At 43.9% G+C, this 15,207-nt stretch overlaps 1 protein-coding gene across 1 annotated transcript in view; it reads left to right on the plus strand.

Moving 5' to 3' along the window:
* The first annotated feature begins 276 nt into the window (after nt 1-276).
* bmpr1ba (bone morphogenetic protein receptor, type IBa) overlaps nt 277-15,207 on the plus strand; it is a 414,749-nt gene continuing 399,818 nt past the window's right edge. Inside the window, exon 1 of the mRNA XM_080195685.1 lies at nt 277-310. The gene's annotated coding sequence lies outside the window, so the exon portion shown is untranslated. The remainder of the gene's footprint in view (nt 311-15,207) is intronic.

A 15,207-nucleotide genomic window follows, 5' to 3' on the forward strand; every position in this document is an offset into this window, starting at 1 on the left:
GAGAGGAGGAGAAAGTTGACGATGATCCAATTGAGATTGCCGGAGATTGCCGAAGCTGCCGGAGATTGCCGAGGTGGCCTCTGCGCTGCCTCCGGAGATTGCCGAGGTTGTCTGAGGCTGCCGAGAGCCTGGAGCCCGGAGCGTTGCTCTGTCACTCAGTGGGGCAGCAGGAGCGAGAGTCTCAGGGAGGAGCCGGGGGTGTGGGTGGCTTTTAACCCATCACTGCAACTAGTGTGAACGGTACAAGCCAGACAAGAGCATTGAGCACCGGCGCACAGTAACTGCTGGAGATTACACAGACAGGCTTACGGTGAGTGCAGGAGTTTGCAGTGGGGATACCTGTGTGTAAATGTGTGTGTGTTAGAAACATGTCACAGGAGTGAAAGGCGGCGCTCGTTCTCTACTTTTCCGCCAAATAGACTTTATGAAAATATTGCAAAAAGGAGTCAATTTTAAGAAAACGACACCAGCAATAGAATTGAGCTGGTCATTCTTTATAAGTTTTAATATGCACTCAAAATGTGAGTGTATTTTATGAATTAAATTTTATTTTGTGCTTGTATTATTCAGACTGGAATAAGAGTCATGCGGCGATATTTAACACTCGTTATTTTAGTGGCTGTGATTAAATTGAGAATCTGGATCTCAATGTGATTGTTTATTGCTGTTTTCCAATGTAGAGATGGGATTTCTCTCTTTACTCCATTGGAACTTATCTATTGAAGCTGTTTTCTACCCACCGCACACTCTCTCTCTCTCGCAATGAAGTGGTTTTCACTGTTTCTCGCTGTATATTCTCTTAAAGAGCACAGGAATGCTTCTGCAACGCAGTCAACCCTGCCCTTCTGATCAAATGGCAAAATTAGTTAGAAGCAGCCCCGAATTTACTGAGCTGCTCAGTTGGGAGAACAGGGCGAGCTGTTTGTTCTGTCGTACAACACATTGTTCCCTTGGATTTGTCAGCATAAATGTTCCTGGGAGGTAAATAAGGTGCAAAACTGTGCTGGAATCTAGGAATGATGGAATGAGATTGATGGACGCTGGTCTTTTTATTTATTCTTATTTATGAGGGAGATCTCAGTAACTGTCTTTAACTTTGCCCGGCGTAATCCAGAAGTCAACACTAAATAATTCACTGGCTGAGATGGCTTCTGTGACTAAGATTGTAGCAGGCAGGCAACAGTAGTTCCATGTTGAGTTGCTGTTTCTCATGTCCAATTAACAGTATCATGTTTAATTCCATCTCGGATCTTTCTTGCTGTGTGCCTGATTATTATCACTCATAGCCCACTCTGAGAAACCAGCTCGCAGACAAATAAAACAGCAACGCTCTGGTATAAATGGTAAAGTGGATGTTGATAAGGATGTCTATTTTCATTGATTTTAAACGGAGAATGGCTTCCTGTTCTGTCTGTGTGGAGTTTGCACGTTCTCCTCGTGTCTGCGTGGGTTTCCTCCGGGTGCTCCGGTTTCCTCCCACAGTCCAAAGATGTGCAGGTTAGGTTGATTGGCCATGCTAAAATTGCTCCTTAGTGTCCTGAGATGCGTAGGTTAGAGAGATTAGCAGGTAAATATATGGGGGTCAGGCCTGGGTGAGATTGTGTTTGGTGCAGACTTGATGGGCCAAATGGCCTCTCTCTGCAATGTGTGGTTTTTATGATTCTTCTAAGAGTGCAGAGGTGGGCACTGTGATCAAAAAGAATCATTGCTTACAGTATCCAGACAACATGCCATTCAGGAGAAAATAATGTATTGCTACAGTTTTTTGGATTTCCTTTTTCTGGAGAGTAGGTGAATAATGTCTTTGACTAGGCAGATGTAGAGGGAATGCAGCAAAAGTTTACCAGGCTGATTCCTGGGATGGCAGGTCTGTTATATGAAGAGAGACTAAGTCGGTTAGGATTATGTTCACTGGAGTTTAGAAGAGTGACAGGGGATCTCATGAAAACTTATAAAATTCTAACAGGGTTAGACAGGATAGATTCTGAAAGAATGTTCCCGATGGTGGGGGAGTCCAGAACTTGGGGGGGTTATAGTTTTGAGGATAAGGGATAAACCTTTTAGAACTGAGATGATGAGAAATCTCTTCACCCAGAGGGTGGTGAATGTGTGGAATTCACCACCACAGAATGTAGCTGAGGCCAAAGTGTTGTCTGATTTCAAGAAGAAATGAGATATAGCTCTTGGGGCTAAAGGGACCAAAGGAAATGGGAGGAAGGCAGGAATCAGGGGATTGAATTCAATGATCAAAATGAATAGCGGAACAGGAATGGCCTACTTCTGCTTTTAGTTTTTATGTTTCTATGATGTGCACTGGACATCCAGTTGATCTGTAAAAATAAAGTTGCGTGAAATTACATAACACTCAAGGACTAATTAAAAGTGGTCTACTTTTCATAATCATTGATCTTATTGTTAGTGCTACACTTCCTGGTTATGTGCCAGTACCAGTTGTTTTCCTATTGTATCTGTCAGGATGATTTGTTTACTGTCAGTCATGTTCATCTTCTTAGCTTGATCTAAAGGTTCCATGAGGAGTCTCCCCCCCCCCACCAGCTTCCCCACAGTACAGTGGGATCTTTCACACCAACTGGGGAGAGAATGTAGGGCTTCAGTTTAAAATTTTATCTGATAGAAGTGACTCTATCAGAGGAATATTCCCTCTGTACTGCACTGGACATAAGGTGATATGTTAATTGCTGAAAATCCAATATATGTAATGAAATTTATGAGAATACAGGGCTTAATCTGTACCATTCTTGCACAGGTGCTGTGAAAAATTACTTTGAAAGATTATTAGATCAAATGATTGTATTGAAAATGGGAAATGCCACAGAGAGTTCACGTGATTTACTTTAGGAATCTTTTCAAAGGCCTAAATATGCTTTATCGACTGCATTCCATTTGTCTCAATGCACACTTTGGTTAATCAACGTTGACGTATCTCTTGCAATCTATGTTGACTAACTTTATTAGCCACACCTTTCACATATTCCCTAATCTTATTCCACATTGTGGTCTCTAGTAACTTATTTAGCATTGGTATGAGTCTAACTGGCTTATGTTTACTTAGCCTGTCCCTTCATGAATGGAATATGGCCTAACTAGGCATCTTCCAGTTCAATCAGACACGTGAAATTTAACGCTAGGATCCTTGGAACTTTTATGTAGGAAGCTTAAAACTGATCAGCAATCCAATGATTAATGAGTAGTTTTGGGGGTGTGTGCGGAAAGGTTGAATTGCCTTTGATGCTGAAGATAAGACTTCAATTTGTTTTATTATTCCTTTCAGAATTCCATTACAAAATTTCTCGCTTTTCTGATTATTACAATTTTTTTTGAATGATTGTTTGTGAGTCTGCTCCCTCTGAGAAGTGGTATATCAGATGAATGAATTTTATTTACACATTAATAGCTTTTGTTTGTGAGTACATTCAGCATTGATTTGTTTAACATTGCTACGATTTAGTCCATTTTGCATATTATTTGCTGGCTTAGTTTGAGTGTTACATTGTTTGAGTTCTTTTTATTAAACTGAGCCCAGTATCCCACTTCTAGTGAATCTCCTGTTTTGTGGCTTATATCCTTGTCTATGTGTTGTACTTGATGCATTACCCTCTGGTAGGTTTGCAGCCATTCTCTTTAATTATGTGCACTGTTCATTCACATCCTTTTTGTTGTTATGTTGTAGCTCTTAGCATTTTGTAATACTTCCATGAATAGTTTCAAATGGGGCTATTGTCAGCACTGTGTTTAATATAGGAGGGAAATAAATATTTAACTCAATGGTCGTTATGTTTGTCCAAAGGTATTGATGCGAATGATACTGGCAGTTACCTGGCAGGAGGTGAATAAGTATGACTAATATTTTCTACCTGAACCTAATATGCATTGAGTGAACAAGATGAATGTTGTCCCTTCAGTGACTAACAGCAGCCCTTTATATTGCTGCTGAATTGGTGAAGTGATTGCCTGCGGTCCATTTTCTATTGCAGAAACGTGGCTTTATGACTTCTGTTCTGTATTTTTTTTAATTCATGGGGCAACACCGTCATTAGCTGGCCAGCATTTATTGCCCATCCCTAGTTGCCTGAGAGCAGTTGCGTTAACCACATTGCTCTGGAGTCACATATAGGCCAGACCAGCAAGGACAGCAGATTTCCTTCCCTGAAGGATATTGGTGAAGCAGGTGGGTTTTTCCAGCAATTGACAATAGATTCTTAATTTCAGATACGTTTTATTGAATTCAAATTCCACCATCTGCCACGGTGGGATTCGAACCCAAGTCCCCAGAACATTAGCCGAGTTTCTGGATTAATAGTCTAGTGATAATACCACTATGACATCGTCTCCCCTGTGCTCATCTTTCATCTGGGGGAAATAAAAATGAACCATAATTGTCCAAGAATTGTATTGCAAGTGCTGTGTGGCCTACAGTTATTGAGTAGGAAGTGCACACAGGTAGTTAAAAATCCATGCCAGGTTTTTGTATAGAGATAGATGTTAGAGTAGGGGAAGGAAAATAAAATAAGACTTGAACTTATATAGCGCCCTTCGCAACCTCCAGACATCCGAAAGCACCTTTATTGCCAATGAAATGCATTTGAAGTGTAGTCACTTATTTTTGATTTGATTTATTATTGTCACATGTCTTGGTATACAGTGAAAAGTATTGTTTCTTGCGTGCTATACAGACAAAACATTCATCGAGTCCATAATTTTTAAAGTTTACTTGTTAGTGTCTTAAGTATGTTTACATTAACACTGCAATAAGAACATAAGAACATAAGAAATAGGAGCAGGAGTAGGCCATCTGGCCCTTCGAGCCTGCCCCGCCATTCAATAAGATCATGGCTGATCTGTCGTGGCTCAGTTCCACTTTCCCGCCCTCTCCCCATAACCCTTAATCCCCTCTCTTATCAAAAACCCATCAACCCGCTTCTTAAAAATATTTAGCGAGGCAGCCTCCACCACTTCAACGGGCAGAGAATTCCAGCAAGGTACTGTGAAAATCCCTGAGTCACCGTACTCCGGTGCCTGTTTGGGTACACCGAGGGAGAATTCAGCATAGCCAGTGCACCTAACCAGCGTGTCTTTTGGTCTGTGGGAGGAAACCGGAGCACCCGGAGGAAACCCGCACAGACATGGGGAGAACATGCAGACTTCACACAGTCAGTGACCCAAGCCGGGAATCAACACCGGGTCCCTGGCATTGTGAGGCAGCAATGCTAACCACTGTGCCACCGATTGCAGAGAAGGTGCAGAATATAGTGCTACAGATTTAGGGTACAGAGAAAGATCAGCTTAATATAAGGTAAGTCCTTAAGAGTAAGATAGGAGAGAGAAATGGGTTCTACTTGCACTGAGTCTGTAAGTAATTAGATTCTGAGCTGTGAGTCCTGGTTTTAACTTAGTTCTGGAATTTTGCAGGGGCTGGAAGGAGAGTTTTTTTTAAGAAAGTCAGGGAAACTGACACCACAGAACTGTTTGAACTAATTATCACAGATTATATATAAGTACTAAAACATTGATACAAAAATTATGCAGGCATTCGTCTAATAGTTTAAAAATAGCTACCTCCACGTTTGCTCATCATAAAAAAAACCAAGTTATAAAAACATCCTTGCTCTGAATTGAAAACCTACTGCGAGTGTTTAAAATGGACGCTGAATGTTCTTCAACGTAAATACGTGGTAAGGTGTGATATAAATGCAAGTTTCTTCATTTGATGTTTTAGCGAATGAGGCCATACATTCTGAACTTGTATTTTTCCTTTTCTCTTTATTCCTGAACTCATTTTATGAAGTTCAACTTTTTAATTTTTCCTCCATAGATATCAGATATAAATGGTTGTGTTGGCAATGACGTTACTGTTGTTAGCCAAAATTTGGTTAGGACTGGACCAAAGCAGCAGTCCTGGAATTTAGTTTTATAATCGGGATTACACTTCACAAAAAAAAATTATTTTCTACTGCATTTATCGAATTACTGTGCAACAGTTAGAATGTCAGATGTTTGAGTGTTAGCACTCATTTTGCGTAATAATGCGACCTCAAATAACTTGGCGGTGTCAAAATCATTGATCATGAATTTTATTTTGTGACCTGCTACCTATAAAAATGTCTGGAATATATTCAGCCCACTGCCATTCCAAAAAAGCAGGTCATGTACACTGCTGTTGTATTAACGAGAAAACACTTAGACATTAATGCCACAATAAATACCATAATTTAAACCATGGTTAAACTGTCTGTCTGCTTGGGTGGGTGTAAAAGATCCCGTGGCGCTGTTTGAGGTGTCAGCCATGGCCTAGTGGTTTGGATTCTTGTTTCTGAGTCAGAAGCTGTGGGTTCACGCTGCACTCCAAAGATTTCAAGCCCCAATCCAGGGAGGGAATGCTACACTGTTGGAGGTGCCATCTTTTGAATACAACTGAGGGCAGCATGGTGGCAGCGAGGTGAGCACTGCTGCCTCACGGCAGCAGGGACGCGGGGTTGATTCCGGCCATGGGTGACTGTCCATGTGGAGTCTCCACGTTCTCCCCTGTGTCTGCTTAGGTTTCCTCCGGGTGCTCCAGTTTCCTTCCACAGTCCAAAGATGTGCCGGTTAGGTGAACTGGCCACGCTAAATTGCCCTTAGTGTCTCAAGAGCTGTATGTTAGGTGGATTAATGGGGTAAATATGCGGGCTTAAAGGGAATGGGGCCTGGGTGGGATGCTCTGTTGGAGAGTCAGTGCAGGCTCAGTGAGCTGAATGACCTCCTGCAATGTGGGGAATCTGTGAAACTGAGACCCATCTGCCCTCTTAAAAGAACAAAGAAAAATAATAGCACTATTTTGAAGTAGAGCAGGGATCTTACCCTGGTGTCCTGGTCAATATGTGTCTCTCACCAACATAGAATCATATAATAGTTTAGCCAAGAAAGAAGCCACTCAGTTTATCAAATCTGCACAAGGTCAAAATCATCTGTTGCTTGGGGGTTGCTCGCTGGGCGCAAATCATCTGCTGCGTATCCTTCATTACAACTTTCGAAATATTTCAGTGACCCTCAAGTCCTGAGGTGGTGAATGTCTGACTTCTATAACAGGATTGCTGGAACTCACAAGTGCAACCGTTCCTTGGGCAGGATGTAGGATCGGCAAATTGGAATATGTTTCCAGAAACTACAGGTGTGGATGGTGGCTGATTGCTGTAGATAACTTCTCAAATTCAGTGGTGTCGGACGTTTGTAAGTGGTCCGAACATTTATCTCTACAGGAGCTGACCACTGTCTTGTATCTACCAGGGATATAACAATCAGACACTCTTGAACTGACTGTGTCTTTTGCGTACATATTTTCTCCATTTCAGAAGAAGGACAGACTTAGGAACGTACGTAAATACGTTTGAACTAGGAGCAGGAATAGGCCATTCAGCCCTTTGAGCCTGATTAGACATTCAATAAGATCATGGCTGATCTGCCTGTAACTCCACATTCCTGCCTACCGGTAACCTTGCACCCCCTTGTTAATCGAGAATTTATCTGGTTCAACCTTAAGAATACTCCAAGATTCTGCGTCCACTACATTTGGAGGAATAGAGTTCTGGAGACTCACCACCAATCACCACACTGTTCCCTTCCTGATGCTATCTTGTATCTGATTTTTGGCTTATTTGGAAGTTGCCAAAGGGTAGGATTGAGTCCAGGTATAACTGTCTGCTCATAATTCACTACTTAATAGATATTGCCAAACTCCCATTCATTATGGCTGTAAGAGTGAGTTACTGGAGGTTACCTGTCATCTGGGGAACCCAGCAAAGATTCATGGCTTTCAGAGAAATGCAGAAGTAAGAGATTTTCCAGCGTTCTTCTGTTTTTGTTTCATTACTCTCCACCCAGGTGCTGAGCTCCAGGCCGGGATTTCCCAACCCCATCACGGTAGGATCTGCTTCGGGAGATCCAATGGCTAAAACTCCATTGGCCTTTGGCGGCCAAAAAATCCCACCCCCAATTTCCTCACAATGTTTCCACCGAGAGATGCTCATCCACCCACCCCCCACCCCTCCCCCCCATGCCGATACTAGAGTTAAGAAAGCCCACCAACGCCTCTACTTTCTGACAAGACTAAGGAAATTTGGCATGTCTGCTATGCCTCTCTCCAACTTTTATAGATACAACCAGAAAGGATGCTTTCTATGGTGTATCACAGCTTGCTATGGCTCCTCTGCTGAAGACTGCAAGAAACTACAAACAGTCATGAATGTAGCCCAATCCATCATGCAAACCAGCTTCCCATCCATTGACTGTCTACACTTCCTGCTGCCTTGGCAAGGAAGCCAGCATAATCAAGGACCCCACGCACCCCGGACGTTCTCCCTTCCACCTTCTTCTGTTGGGAAAAAGATACAAAAGTCTGAGGTCACGTACCAACTGACTCAAGAACAGCTTCTTCCCTGCTGCTGTCAGACTTTTGAATGGACCTACATTGCATTAAGTTGACCTTTCTCTCCACCCTAGCTATGACTGTAACATTACATTCTGCACTCTCTCCTTTCCTTCTCCATGAATGGTATGCTTTGTCTGTTTAGTGCACAAGAAACAATACATTTCACCGTATGTTAATACATGTGACAATAATAAATCAAATCAAGAGCCCGCGTGGCCTTGTCCAAAAAGACCTTACGGCCAACAGGAAAGAATGAACGTGTGGGGAACTTATTTCTCTAGAAAAGAGAAAGGAGTGAACTGCTGAAGGTCTTTAAAATTGTCAAACAGTTTGACACTGTAGACGTAGCAAGTGTATTTCCACTTGTGGTGAGACAACCATGAGAGGTCATAACATAAGGCCAATCGCTGACCAATTCCAGAGGGAACTTTTTATCCAGAGAGTGGTCAGAATGTCAAACTCGCTACCACAAGGAGTGGTTGTGGTGAGCGTTAGGGATGTATTTAAGGGGAAGCTGGATAAACACATGGAGGAGGAACGGATAGAAAGGTCATGTTGATAGGCTGAGATAAAGTAGGCTGGGTGGAGATGGAGCGTGAATACGAGCTTCGGTAGGCTGTGTCAGATGAATGGTAAATCCTACGGCCCTTATGCACTGCTCCCCCAACTTAAGGTTGGCTGGTGTCACGCCGTTCCTGAAATAAAATTCCTGTTTAAAGGAGAAAGAGGGGCTTGTGGGGCTTCCAAAATGTGTTATTATTGAAATTGCCATTTTTGTACTCGAGAATCTCCAGTTTAGTGTCACAAGTAGGCTCATATTAAGCACAGTGGCACAATGGTTAACACTGCTGCCTCACAGCGCCGGGGACCCGGGTTCAATTCCAGCCTTGGTCACTGCCTGTATGGAGTTTGCACATGCGCTCCATGTCTGCGGGGGTTTCCTCCGGGTGCTCCGATTTCCTCCCACAGTCTAAAGATGTGCGGGTTAGGTGGATTGACCACGCTAAATTGCCCCTTAGTGTCAGGGGGATTGGCAGGGTAAATGTATGGAATTACGGTAATAGGGCCAGGGTGGGATTGTGGTCAGCACAGACTCGATGGGCTGAATGGCCTCCTTCTGTACTGTAGGGATTCTATGATTAACATTGCAATGAAGTTACTGTGAAAATCCCTTAGTCGCCACACTCCGGCGCCTGCTCAGGTACACCGAGGGAAAATTTAGCATAGCCAACGCACCTAACCAGCACGTCTTTCGGACTGTTGGAGGAAACCGGATCACCCAGAAAAAACCCATGCAGACTCCGCACAGACAGTTACCCGAGCCAGGATTCGAACCCAGGTTCCTCGTGCTGTGAGGAGCAGTGCCAGCCTTGGAGCTTGCTTTTCAGTAGCATTTTTAGTGATTTGAGAAGTTCTTTCCGAATCTTACTAGGCTGTCCATCAGAAGATTGCAATCCTAGCATTAGTCACATAAGCCGTTGGCCGATGTATTACATCAGTTAGATGCCAACGCAGTGGAAGTTCCTGCAGTGAACATAATTTGTCAATTTATCAGCAGAGCATGGTGTTCTTTTTATAGCTTTTTAGAACTTTTTATGCGATCGCTTTAAAGGGAATACTTTTGTACCAAGTAATGGCAGCAATTATATTAGTCCAAAATCCTTCTGGATGATGTGTTTGTCTCCTTCTGATTGCTAATGAATACCTGCCATTTTAATTCCAGCTCGCAAGGCCATTAGAGAATTCCTATTTATGTCCCAAGAATTGTGAGGTATTTGAGAACAGTTATCGGGGGTGGGGGTGGGGGGGTAGCATCTGACCTTGCCTTAACTGTACTTTTTAGTGTTCGCTATGCCCAGTAAATAGTCTCACATGCTGTTCCGTTAACATGTGGCATTACATTAGAGTCATGCTTAATGATAGGTGGATTAAAACAAGTCACTGGAAAATACCAGCCCTGGTATTCTACTCCTGACAGGATCCGTAACACTGGATGATGTGTCAATATATTGAAAACACCTCACTCAGCAGGGCTGGTCTTACAAGCGTGAAAGGTGTTCAAACTAGCAGTCAGACACTTTAAAAGGATTGCTCTGTCTTCATGACCCCCTCCTCAGAGATGGCTGGTTGCATTATGTTAGGGCAACGTGGTGGCACAGTGGTTAGCACTGCTGACTCACAGCCGGCTTGGCATCACTGGATGCGTGGAGTTTGCACATTCTCCCCGTGTCTGCGTGGGTCTCCTCCAGGTGTTCCGGTTTCCTCCCTCAGTCCAAAGATATGTGCAGGATAGGTGGATTGGCCATGCTAAATTGCCCCTTAGACCCCCTGATACTAGCTAGGGTAAATGCATGAGGTTATGGGGATACGGTCTGGGTGGGATTCTGATTGGTGCAGGTGCGATGGGGCAATGGGCCGAATGGCCTCCTTCTGCACTGTAGGATTGTGTAATTCACAGTCTGTTTGGAGTCTTCACATTCTCCCCGTCTCTGCGTGGGTTTCCTCCAGGTGCGCTGGTTTCCTCCCATGGTCTGAAGGATGTGCTGGTTAGGTGCATTTCCCGTGCTAAATTCTCCCTCAGTGTACCCGAACAGGCACCGGAGTGTGGCGACTGGGGAATTTTCACAATACTTCATTGCAGTGTTAATGTAAGCCTTACTTGTGACAATAATAAATAAGAACATAAGAACATTTTAAATAAACTTAAGCTTCAATATTTGGAGCTGCTCTTCAAACCATGGTTTTGTCCAAAAAAGCTAAAAACTCCCTATCGTGAGAGTCATTAATATTCCTCGTTTTCTAATATTCTCCCCCTTCCATTGTTCTTTTCTCTCGATTTATTTTTCTCTGCCTCCCTCTCTCACTCTCCTCTCTCTTCTCTCTACTGTGAGAAAGATGTGCTGGTTAGGTTGAGTGGCCATGCTAAATTGAGCCTAGTATTAAGTGGGATTAACAGGGTAAAGATGAGGGTTTACCAGAGTAGGGCTTGGGTGGGATTGTGGTTGGTGCAGGCCTGATGGGCTGAATGGCCTCCTTCTGTACTGTAGGGATTTAATGATTTTGATTTATTATTGTCACATATATTAGTCTACAGTGAAAAGTATTGTTTCTTGCGTGCTATACAGACAAAGCGTACCATTCATAGGGAAGGAAATGAGAGAGTGCAGAATGTGGTGTTACAGTCATAGCTAAGGTGTAGAGAAAGATCAACTTAATGCAAGGTAGGTCCATTCAAAAGTCTGACAGCAGCAGGGAAGAAGTTGGTTGGTACGTGATCTCATGACAGCTCGCCAGTAAAGGTAATGCATCACGGACTTTCAGGATTTTTGTTTCCACACGGATCCAGAGAGATCCTGCTGAGGGAAACAGACTTCAATTTTTTTCAATGTTCTGCTAGGTTTAGCCCATTAAGGATGATGAAAGCTCCCTCTCCTAATGGTAAAACACTGCTTCTGCTGTTTGATTTCTCCCTTTGTGTGAGGCAGCTATGGAGTTCAGGTCTGCTGCAGGCACATTCTTCTAAGGGCTGAATTTCAAAGCAGCCTGTCACAGTGAGAACCGTGGCAGCCTCGTGGGAGAGGCCCCCACATCAGTCTCCGGGTGGTGAGAACACACCCTCCCAGGTTAAGCTGGAGGGAGGAAGAGGTGGATGAAAGAATCCCAGCACGGATCTTTCAGAGAGTCACTGCAGACTCAATGGACCCAAAGGCCTCCTTCTGCACTGTAGGGATTGCATGGATGCAATTGATACCCATTATCAATGTTCCCATCACAAATTAGTGGTTCAGGGATTAAATGGGAGCCATGTGGCTTTCTGATGCCACCTAAAAGCCACCAGGCAAATCCTGGTGCATCTGCCAGCAGTCCCTGAGATGGGCACAACCTCAGGCGAAAGGGATCACCCTTTAAAACAGATGAGGAGGAGTTTCTTCAGCCAGAGAGTGGTGAATCTGTGGAACTCTTTGCTGCAGAAGGCTGTGGAGGTCAAGTCATTGAGTGTCTTTAAGACAGAGATAGGTTCTTGATTATTAAGGGGATTTGGGGTTATGGGGTAAAGGCAGGAGAATGGGGATGAGAAAAATATCAGCCATGATTTGAATGGCAGAGCAGACTCGATGGGCCGAGTGGCCTAATTCTGCTTCTATGCCTTATGGAGCGTGGAGCCCAATCTGTGCTGATTGAGGTATCCAGCATCTGGAAGTGAAGGGAGGGCGGCAGCTGGGTTGCTGAAAGCCACTCCTTTTGTCTTGCCTGCCAGTCCCCCTGCCCTTCCTGGTTTCCACCCCATCCCCGCTCTGCAAAGCCCATCCCGCCCTCGCGCGCCTTTAGCCTTTACACGTCCTGTGGGGTGTATTACCTGCAGCTACCACCCATTCCTGGTGGCGCAGATGAGCAATGGAGAGCTGCTGACCTCTGATTAGTAGGCAGCTGTTGGCAGGCTGTATGATGTGGATGTGCCGGCGTTGGACTGGGGTAAACACAGTACACCAGGTTTAAGTCCAACCAATTTATTTGATAGTACACTCACTAGCTTTTGGATTAGCCTCTTCACCTGACGAAGGGGCTAACCCGAAAGCTTGCGAGTTTACTATCAAATAAATTGGTTGGACTTAAACCTGGTGTTGTCAGACTTTTTACGGCAGGCTGTATCCCAGGGAAGGCTTGATGACGGCCACTTAATACCATCAGGCCAATCCCATGAAACTGCTGGTTCTCTGACCAATGCGTGAGACCCCCATCAGGCTGATTAAATCACCCTGGCCCAAATCACCCCTGCAAGTGGCCTGAATATCCGGTATTCAGGGATTTGCCGATATCACCCAACATATAATTTCATAATAGTGTAGCTTGGCCAGAGTATGACAGGATCCCATTTGCCACAGTTAGCTGCAGTCTATTGCAAGATGATACAGTGAAGGACATAGTACAAAGGGAACCTGTTATCCAAAGAAGTAATCCTGTACTAATGTCATTGGTTCTTATAACCAGAGGCTGGAAAATAAGGCAGAAGAAGTTACAGCTACACAAATCCCCAGTTTGATTGTGTCTGGAGATTGTGCCTGTGCTGGCCATCAATGGGCAGAAGGGCCTCCTTCTGTGCTATAAATCTCTATGACTTTGGGTGGCACGTTGGCACAGTGGTTAACACTGCTGCCTCACAGCTCCAGGGACCCCGGGTTCGATTCCTAGCTTGGGTCACTGTCTGAGTGGAGTTTGCACGTTTCCCCCGTGGGTTTCTTCAGTGCTCCGGTTTCTCCCACAGTCCGAAGATGTATGGGTTAGGTAGATTGGCCATTCTAAATTGCCCTTTAGTTTCGGAGAGACTAGCTAGGGGTTATGGGGATAGGTGGCTGGGTGGGATTGTGGTCGGTGCAGACTCGATGGGCTGAGTGGCCTCTTTCTGCATTGTATGATTTTATACTTCTAATGACTCTATGCAGCAGGAAGTAGGGTGCAGAGAAAATTATTGAAGAGGCAAAAAGAGGATGAAAGTGGAAAGAAAGATGAAAAATAAGAAGAGGATGCAATAAAAATAAGGTTGGAGAGAGTAAGATGAAAACGAGGGGAAAGAGCGCAAGAATGTGACAGAAATTAAGGAGGCAAGTAACAGACAAGTGGAGAAGAGACAGAAACAGAAATGGAGGAGAGGAGTGAAAGGAAGAAGAGAAGGAAGTGGGATAGGTGTGGAGGAGAGGGAATAAGTGGAGGAAGAGAGGTAGGCTATCTCTGGTAGGCTTACGAACAGAACCTTCAGCTGGTGGTGAATGAGAGAAGCCGGGAGTTTTCAGTTTGGTCCCAAAACCACTGGATCAAATAATTATCTTCAAATTTGTCGAGAATTTCAATTGGTTGGAATGAGCCTTAATTGAAGGCATGCGAGCAGGCTCCAATGTTCCACCAGTGTTATTTCAATGCCTGTCTCTAATTTGAAGCATCTGGGACATTATCACAGGTTTGGGATCTTCACAGCACAACACGCCCAGGGCATTGTTATCAACTCTCCAATCAAAGGCAAATGATCTTTAGCTGATGGAGTAATATGTGTACGGAACAAATCAGGCATGCAAAGAGCAGGAATGTCTTCCCGCAGTATGTAGAAGCGAATAACAGACCAAAAAAGGCCAAGGAGAAAGATCCCGGCTTGATCTGAATCACCAAACCTGCTGAAGCCACATTTGGTGCAAACCAATGCTAGCAAACCAATACTTGCTGGTGACAGTCGCGAATGATTTCATGGAATCATTTTATTAACCAAATCAAGTACATTTTATGTGTCTCTCTCTCTCACAAAGAAAATCATCTATAAAGAATTACCATGTATCTACAGCTCAGAAACAGGCCATTCGGCCCATCAAACCTATACTAGTGTGTATGCTCCTTCCACCCTTCATTATTTCACCCGATCAAGATATTCTTCTATTCCTTTCTCCCTGTGTTCATCCAGCTTTCCCCTCAACATATCCATGCTATTTGCCTCAACTAATCCTTGTAGTAGTGAGTGCCATCTTCTCACCAATCTCTGGATAAAGAGGTGTCTCCTGAATTTGCTATCAGATTAGTAATGATTATCTCATATTGATGGACCCTAGTTCTGGTCTAACCCTCAATTGAAAATAACTTCTTTACGTTCACCACCCTTTCATAATCCTCAAGATTTCCAATAGGTTGTTCCTCAGTCTTGTCCTTCCTGGAGATCAGACCAGCCTGTTTAATCTTTAGTGACAAATATTATCTCTTCATGTAATGAAGTGATTTGTAGACAAGAAAGGTGTGAAAGGCAG

Source organism: Carcharhinus amblyrhynchos, chromosome 1 (genome assembly GCF_965287045.1).
Source record: "Carcharhinus amblyrhynchos chromosome 1, sCarAmb.v2.hapA, whole genome shotgun sequence".
NCBI lineage: Eukaryota > Metazoa > Chordata > Chondrichthyes > Carcharhiniformes > Carcharhinidae > Carcharhinus > Carcharhinus amblyrhynchos.